Source organism: Amblyomma mixtum, chromosome 1 (genome assembly GCF_055824585.1).
Source record: "Amblyomma mixtum isolate Tamu chromosome 1, ASM5582458v1, whole genome shotgun sequence".
In the NCBI taxonomy this organism is placed as follows: Eukaryota; Metazoa; Arthropoda; class Arachnida; order Ixodida; family Ixodidae; genus Amblyomma; species Amblyomma mixtum.
The window spans coordinates 152,655,851-152,664,490 of record NC_143012.1 but is presented as its reverse complement, the minus strand read 5'-3'; the positions used below and the strand labels follow the sequence as shown (position 1 = coordinate 152,664,490).

Here is an 8,640-nt window from a genome sequence, read left to right as displayed (position 1 = left end):
TTTGCATTTGGAGATTGAGTCCTGGTCTGGGGATGCTCTTGGGCAATTGCTCTTTAACTGAAAATCTACTCTACTTCGTGACTTCCCGTAGATGCATTCATCTAACTTGTGGTATTGTATTAGCTGTACTTAATTTTTGTATTTGAATTCTATGACTGGGAAGCCATCTTCAAAGAGACGAAAGATTGATGTCCAGAAGGGACCGTTAATGAGGTACCGTTGTCCAAGCAGCGTAGGGTGCTGACGAGTGAGCCGTTGCGGCCACGAGGACTGCAATCGTTTAATTTCGCGTACCTTTCTTTGAATGACTGCCAAACCAAGATGCATTGTCCACCCACAGCTACCCGCACACTGTGGCCTCTCAGTTCTACAAGGTGGACCCGGCGTCGCTGTCCACTTACCATCCTTTGCTGAAGAAGGTCGCTGTGGCCACCGCCGCACTGGAGTCGCCGCTCTACTACCGGAGAGGCACGACGGCCATGGACTACGGTGGCCTGGGCTTCGAGTACGCCATGCGCCTGGCACGCATGATGGACATGCGCAAATTGTCCGACGCCGCAGCGCTGCGGGACTTGCCCTTCGCCACCGAGCTAGACCGCCTGGCGCTGGCGCTCAGGTGCACCGACGTGAGGGAGAGAGACCAGGCGTTCCCTTTCCTGCCGGCTCTAGCTGTGGCACACGGCGCTTACGCCAAGGTAAACGACGCGTTTTTAATTTATTAAACATTACGGGCTTGTGCACCCTGAACGTGGGCTCTAGGGAGAGCCTTCTAAAAAATTAAACAGTGCACAGGTCAAAGTTTGAAGCACGTGAATAGACTTCCCAAAAGGAGGACGGAGAAGGTGACTGTCTTCACAGACATGCTGTCTTTTGTCGCCTTGCGTAAACTGCCTTAGGCATACCATGAGTTACGCCTAGTGAAGATACCAGCTCTATTTTCACTGCGAGGCTATGTTTGGTGAAAAAAGGTACTTACTAGTCATAGTGTTCTCCTCCTATGCCGAGTACAATGATTTAACCTCAAGGAGTACACTGCTCCTGACGCAAGCTTGCATCATAGAGCAGCCATGTCATTGAGCCACCACAACCACGAGGACGGAGACGAAGAAAGGAAAAAGAAGTGCCCCTGCTTTCCTGCCCTTCCAAACACATTTTAGAGTCAAGGCAAAGGGGCCGTACGCCTGAGTGGACAATAAAATCCACCACACAAAAAGCAGACTTGGAAAATGATACAACGGCCAAGAAGTGGAGAGCATAAACGTGAAGAGTAAAAAAAAATGACACTCGATTATCGTGGTTACAAGAAATGCGAATTGGGTATCGCTTCGGTTACACTGCGCTTCCGATTTCGGGTAGAGGGCTGGTTTTAAAGGTCAAGGAGGCATCAGACAAAGATTCACGAAATCGTGGAGTAGGTGCCTTTGTGCTAGCGCAATCAAACTGCAGTTAACACTCAGGCTGCGCCTTAAAGGAGTATGGACACTTAATTTTTGGGTGAGTGTATATACATGGCTACAACCAAGACAGCAACTTGGCGATGTTGGTTATTCATTTGTAAACAAAAGCACAGTACAACGGGACAAGGCAGGAGACAGCATTGAAAAGAGTTAGCGCCTCTTTCCTGTCCTGTCCCGTCATTCTCCGCATTTCCACCACAAATGGACTACGACGTGGTATTTGCCTAGGAGCATTAAATAATTTATAATCGAATTTCGCTCTCATGCTATTTCAGTTTCAAGAGCCGAACGGTGGCTTTGACGTTGAAGATCGTATAGGTCATGCGATGCATGAAAAAACTGCTATGTAATTGCTGCTTCGTCGTTTTAATTCATGCAGCGCTAAAGCCAGCCTGCCTCAAGTGCTGAAATGACAGAGAAAGAAGCAGCGATTATATTGCAGTTTTTGCACGCGTCAGGTCATCCAAACCGAAACAGGATGAGAGAAAAACTTGATTATGAATTGTTAAGCGATCGCAGGCGAATACCACGTGGTTATCCACCTATAGTAATGTCTTACGCATCAATGCAAATAAGAAAACCTGCCATCAATACTGGGTGTCGATACTCCTTTAAGGGTATGACGCGATAGTGCTAACGGCTTATGCCCATATATGCTTACGCCCATATATTTGTCATTCTTTTATTTACATTCATAGATCGCTCTGGGTCCACGTACCAATCCGTGCGCAGTGGGGCAGTGGTTAAGCGATGCGCCGCTGCGCGTTGGCAGATGCTGCCACTTGTGGGCCTAGTAACACCCAGGTTGCTCTTTATGAGCAGGCTCTCACGACCAATCATTAATCAATTTAACTGCCGTCTGCTACGGTGGACAGTTTGCTCACAATCCGGTGGGCAGGTTGAGATGACGTCACAACGCCACGTGACCTAAATGGCCCACTTACCATCCGTGCGGGTGGCTCCCTGCCACCCAGCTTTTCAATGACGCAGAGGGACCGCACACAACGGCTAAGTGGCTGAGTGGAAGCTCCAGTGCTAGCGCACTTAAAGGGAAGGACCGTTTGTGGGGTCGTCGGCAGAGCCGTCCACGCGTGCTGGCAGCAGCGATTGTCACGCTCTCATCATCATCCCGACTACGTCTGCTTGAAGTTTACCTTCAGTCTGCCTTTTGCCAAATCTCGTCTGCTCTCTTGAATCGTGTTGCCTCTCCGCATGTTTTCCTCCTCTCGGGATTCGCTCTTTCAACAGATCGTACCTTTCTTGTCGTGCATATTAGATGTTACGCTCATCTCCATTTCCTTTTGTCAATAATGTTTTAATGCGCTATCTGCGGACGATATGGCGAATGACGTCAGGTAGATTCTCAGGCTCATGGAAGTCCACGCCAGCGACAGTGATAACTTCAGGCAATCGGCCGAACTTCGGGGCAATGCGACGTAGCTTGAGAGCTTCAAATGTGCTGCAATGTCTGGTAATGTCTGTGGCAGAGTCCAAGTGGTCTTTGCTTATCAGAAAGCTGTATACGTCGTCCGCAATGCGTTTCAGGAGATGGCCAACTCTGTCTCCTTCGGACGTCGGAGGAATCATCCCTTTGCAAATATTCAGGACCCCAATGTACGGCATGCGCGCCTCCCCAGATACTTGCGCTCTCGATAGCAAGGTCTGCTCAGCACATTTACGTACTTTTTGCAACGGTATCCCTGAAGCAATTGCGGATCTTTTCTACAAACCGGTCCCAACTCGTTAAAGATGCTTCCTGGCTCCCAAACCATGTCAACGCAGTGCCGTTCAGAAAGGAAACAGCACTGGCCATTTTACCGGCGTCATCCCAACGTTTGCATTACCCGCTGGTAATTGCTTATCCATCTCTTCCTTGATTTAGTTGCGTTTATCCGATAAACTGAAAAAGCCGTCACTGTGTGAGTGTAGTCAAAATTAAAGTACGCGTTTCGAAACAACTGCCCGTTTCTTGTTTACAATGAGCGGGAGAAGACCGGATATGTGGTTATATAAAAATAATATGATTTAGTGGTGTAGGGTCGATAATTGGCAAGGTGCCTTCGTTCCCGTTCAATATTTCCTGCGTGCTCTCGATGAATGGCAATTCTAACAAAATGCATGTCTCCAGGTTCCTCTCTTAGGATAAGATAGAAACTTTTTTTCAGTCGATTCGGTTGTTCAGGTTCATGTGCGTTGCTTGCTACTCGTGGTATGCTTGTTCTTGTAAGCACCGCACTGATGCTTCCTTAGGCGCTTCGAGAATCGCCTTGTCTCACCGATGTAAACACGATTACTCTCTAGGCATTGGATCTAATTGACAAAACCCTAAAGTTTTCATCTGGTAACCGGTATTTTACGTTGATTTTGTTCCCATGATTTTTCGTCGGCTTTTGGGTGATGGGCGTCATATCTCAAGAATACTCAAGAATGCGATTCACTTACGCAATATGGGATGCCTGCCCTGGTGCGAGAAGTCCTGCGACCCATAGTCGCTTGATGCGTACGTTGCTCCTGTGTGCTTGTCAGGTCTTTCTTTGGCACCACGTGGAGTGGCGATGCCCAGTTGCTGGAGGAAGGAAGGGACTCACGATGCTGTGTTCAAGCAGGTGTTGAAACTCACGGCGAGCGACAGCTATGTGTTCTCCTGACAGGCAGCGAGGGCGTGCAGACACCAGAAGTCCAGAGGTCACGATGTGGTGGGTGATCGAGTGCTTCACCGGGGACTCTCTGGTGTGGGGCTTCGTAAGGTTGGGAATACCAGAAAGAACTTTCGCGTAGGGCGAAGCAGGAATGAGAACTCGAAGCCCTGTCGTCGCAGCAGTGGAGAGTACGCCGTTGACGGAGAGGTGCGTGCTGAGATCTATGGGGCGATGAGCTTGCATGTCGACCGCGAGGTTGAAGGAACTGAGGAAGGTAAAAACGCAGCGCAAAGAAACGAGGACACAGAAACACGGACGACACACGACGACACACACACACCTTTCAAATATGAACCAACAAGCCCAAGCATATACCCTTCTGAACTGAGGAAGTCTGCACCGAGAACAGCTTGCGGGACGTCAGCGATAATGAAAAACCAACAAAACGTGCGGTGCAATCCAAATTTCAGCGAAAGGGACTTTTGTTTGTACGTGCGCATGGGGCAATTGTTTATATCTTGGAGCGGCGAAGTCTGTGCCCAAGAGGCCGCTATGGCGCTTACTTGTGCTCCCGTGAAGACCAGGAAACGAGCACTAGTGACACTGTTCGAAACGTAAAAGAGGCGGCATGCCCGTCCACCAGCGCCACTTGCCGCCGTCAGTGGCCAGTAGCAGAGTTTCCCGACCGGGAACACAGGTGGATGCACTTGCGTTCAGAACTGCCGAAGGTACGGGGGTAGCAGCAGAGAGCCGAGGAGGAGGTGTCGGCCGCGCGTCGGATGGTGGGGGCCTCAGGCGGGGAGCACGAAGGTGCCGGGGAGCGGTGGTTTGACCTGAACCTCAGTGGAGAACGGTGTGACAAGGGCGCGAGGACATCGATCTGCCCTCCAAGAGCGTCTAGGCGACCCTCTATGCTCGCAAGCTGGGAGGCTGCGGTGTGTTACGAATGAGGCATCCCACACTAGTCACCACTGTTACGAATGGTGCGTCTCAGTCTACTGGCTCTGTTGAGCAGACCTGAGTGAAGAACGGTCGATGCGACGGTAAGTGAACTGACGTTTATATACAATATTTACAAGGCTTTTTACAAGATATGTACAAGGGCCATGAGCACAACGGGCTTGGACGAGATCCTGCGGAGAGCGTCTCTCTGGCACGACACGATGGCGTGTCTGCTGCCCGTCTGCTACCGCGTCTCAGTGCGGCTCTCTTCTTATAGCCGCCGGTGACCGTTGCGTTCCTCTGCACCCGGCGTTCCTCTGCTCCGATAAGGTCACGCCACAGGCCACCGCTCGGATTGGCTCGATCCGACGATAGTGAGGAGGAGGAAGGGTCAGCCGGCCAGCCAGGATGACGCCGTGCCATGGCGGCGAGTCCGTGCCTGCTTTGCGCGACGGCGGGCGCACAGCTCTGGTTCCCCGACAGGCCAGCGGAATGAGGGTTCAGGCACAACAGGTGGTAGCTGGAGGTAGAGTGGGCACAGCGCTGAAGTTGGGGTGCCATGAGTAGTCCACAACACGGTCACCGAGTTCGGCCATCTTGTCCAATGAGACATCATCCGCAGCCGCGAGGACGAGGACCATGTTCTGGGGAAGACGCTAGAGAAACAACTCACGCAGCAGCGTGTCGTGCTGTGCGGCGGTGTCTGCAATCAGCTGGCGCATGCGACGGATGAACTGCGAAGGACGGCTGTCACCGAGCTCTGCAGCGGTGAGGAGCTGCTGCAGTTTGCTGCGCTCGGACGCTGATTTGCGGTTGACGATAGCTGCCTTCAATGTGTCGAAGGGTCGGGCCGTGTCCGGCGAGGTTATGACGTTCGCTAATTCCTCGGCGACGTCAGGAGGCAGGGAGGACACGAGATGGAGGAACTGGTCTCCAAGCTGGTGATGCGCCGCAGCTGGAAATGTGTCTCAACCTGCAGGAACAAGGCGCGGGGCCTACTGGACCAAAATGGCGGCAGGTTGAGTGGTTGGAACGCGGGCAACGAAGCGCCGCAAAACAGAGAGTCCTGGGGTTTTTCGCCGCCTGTAATAAGGGCGGAAGAGCCAGCGGAATCCATGCAGGAGACTGGGGTTGCGTGTTCGATACCGGGTCACCAAATCTATCGCAGCTAAGGCGAGGAAGAACCAGCCCCGACGACGTTGAGCTGTTTATTGTTTAGGGCGCTGCGGTGGCCTAGCGCCAACCTCTTCGTTGTCCGGCGCCGTACCGTGGCCTGCGATCAGAGCGCGTTGCGAGGGGCGCTACGTGCTCATTAGGAAGTGGCTGGGGTAATCTTTAGGGAAAGTTTCAGGCGCGATTTTTTCATGTCATCGTTCAAGTCTTGCTCCGTGGAGATGCATGCTGCGCGCTAATCCAGCGAGGCTTCTTTGTGCGGTGTTGGAATGCTGAATGCAAAATAAAAGTACCGGCCGGGGTATGTAAGCTTTCTGTATACCGAGAGGGGAAGACGATTACCTTTTCGCTGGATACATCCGGGAAGAGAAGGCGGTTTTCTTGCTCGAATCAGCCATAACCTTGGCTCTTGGTCAACGCAGATTCTCGCTATGGACTACGACACACGTTCCTTGTGCAGAATGCAATACACAGTCGTTTTATGTGCAGATGACCATAGATGCCGGAGTGAAAGTTTCCTGTGCTGTCGAAGATTCGTTGAGTTTAGACCCGAGTGCATGTAGCCCGCGCTGCTGCCTTTCTGGCTCTTAAATTAACTCCTGCTGCTTTCATTTCGATAGGTGTCTGCGGTTTTCCAAATTTGACTCCAGGTATTTTTTTCAGACCCTTTTAGTCAGCAGGCGTGGAGACGCATGCTGCGCGCATCGAGGCTTTGTGCGCAGTTGGAAACGGAATACACTATTTTATTGCTTTATTTTTTATGAATACTGTTGCCTAGTTTTCACCCTTAAACCACCTGGAAAAGTGCACATGGCCCATTCTTGTTCTCATTTTGATGTCGTTTTTAGGGTACGGGCCCACGCAAACGCAATTTCTTACCGATTCCAGTGTGTACTGAATGCTGAACATACATTTTTTCTTGTTTATTTTCAGGCCTGCTATTACACTTCGAATCTTAAGGTTCACAGTAATTAATGCAGTCCAATGCTTTCCCTACGCTAGCGTGACTAGGGCTCCTTTTCGACACGGGAAAAGCGGGTCCGGAAAGAGCTGACTTCGACGTTTCCCGGCACTTTTTACTGGAAGTTATACACGTGCGCACTCAGTCAGTTTTCGTGCCACGTATGGATTTGTGCTTATTTTAATTGTCCTGCGTTCTGGTTGACCATCGACTGACTGCATGGGATCGTCAAGTTCGGTCAGCTTTGCTTCCTTCGAAATACAAATTCTGCCACCCCATGAGAGCCAGTGTTCTACCTCGTGATTTAAACCGTGGGCTGTTAACCGCCTTCGCCCATTTATTAATGCGAAAGCCTTTAATGCCTCACGCTGTCGTTAGCAATCCGTGTTGGCAGCCGTGTCGACAGCCGTGTCGGCAGCCGTGTCGACAGATGTGTCCGCGTTTTGACGGGTGTCCACCGAGATATGTGAGACAGTTACTGCGTAATTTCCTTTCCTCAAATACAATTTTCAGTTTCTTCATTACGGCCCCTCTTTCTTTTTTCACTGCCACTTCCTCCATTCTTGTACGGTGCGGTTAAGGTGTCCACCGAGATGACTGAGAATACAGCGCCATTTCCTTTCCTTAAAAAGCGTTGCGTTCAAAGTGTCACATAGGCAAAGTGGTGCGGAACACGCTTTCGCCTCTACGCACTTTAGACAGGCAAAGTGCCCCCTGATTTTTATTGCGAAAGCAATACTGCTCGCAGTTTGAGCCCTTCAGCGTCGTCCCGGCGGTGTAACCACGTGTGACCTTTAGCATGACCTCCGCTGTGACGTCACGCCAGATGGAGAGAGGCAGAGCCCCAACTCGGCTCGTCGCGGTCGTCCCAGCGTAACCACGGTGCGCCGAGCAGCAGCTGCACGCCGCTGCCGCGAGGAGGCGCTCACTGTGATGACGTCACGCAAGACGGAGAGAGACAGAGCCCCAACTCGTCTCGTCGCGGTAGTCCCAGCGTAACCACGGTGCGACGGCCCTTACATGATGGGAACACGGGGTACACCTCAGGGAGCGGTGTTATCACCGCTCCTGTTCAACATAGCTATGATGCACCTCCCAAGCCAACTGGCCCGGGTGGAAGGCATTCAACACGCGTTGTATGCAGATGACATTACAATTTGGACCACTGAGGGGAGCCTTGGGGACATGGAGGCCCGCCTTCAGCAGGCCGCTTCCATAGTCGATGCGTATGCCATTGACTGTGGGCTCCAATGTGCTCCAGCGAAATCAGAGCTTTTGCATGTCAGAGCGAACCCAAAGGATAGGACAGCAATTCACATCTCTCTGTCAGGAGGTCCTATTAGAGAGGTGGAGGAGCTCCGTATTCTGGGCCTTTTCATTCACCACAGACTCAGACCGGACTCCACCATTCTGAAACTCAAGAGAGTAGGCGAACAGGTAGGGCGCATGATCCGCCGCGTTTCCAACA

The 8,640-nt window shown here is 51.6% G+C and overlaps 2 pseudogenes; both read right to left on the bottom strand.

Annotated features, from left to right (window-relative positions):
* Nucleotides 1-3,891: 3,891 nt before the first annotated feature.
* On the bottom strand, nucleotides 3,892-5,679 carry LOC149368005 (uncharacterized; annotated as a pseudogene).
* Nucleotides 5,680-5,694: 15 nt separating this feature from the next.
* LOC149368004 (uncharacterized) lies at nucleotides 5,695-6,250 on the bottom strand (annotated as a pseudogene).
* Nucleotides 6,251-8,640: the final 2,390 nt, after the last annotated feature.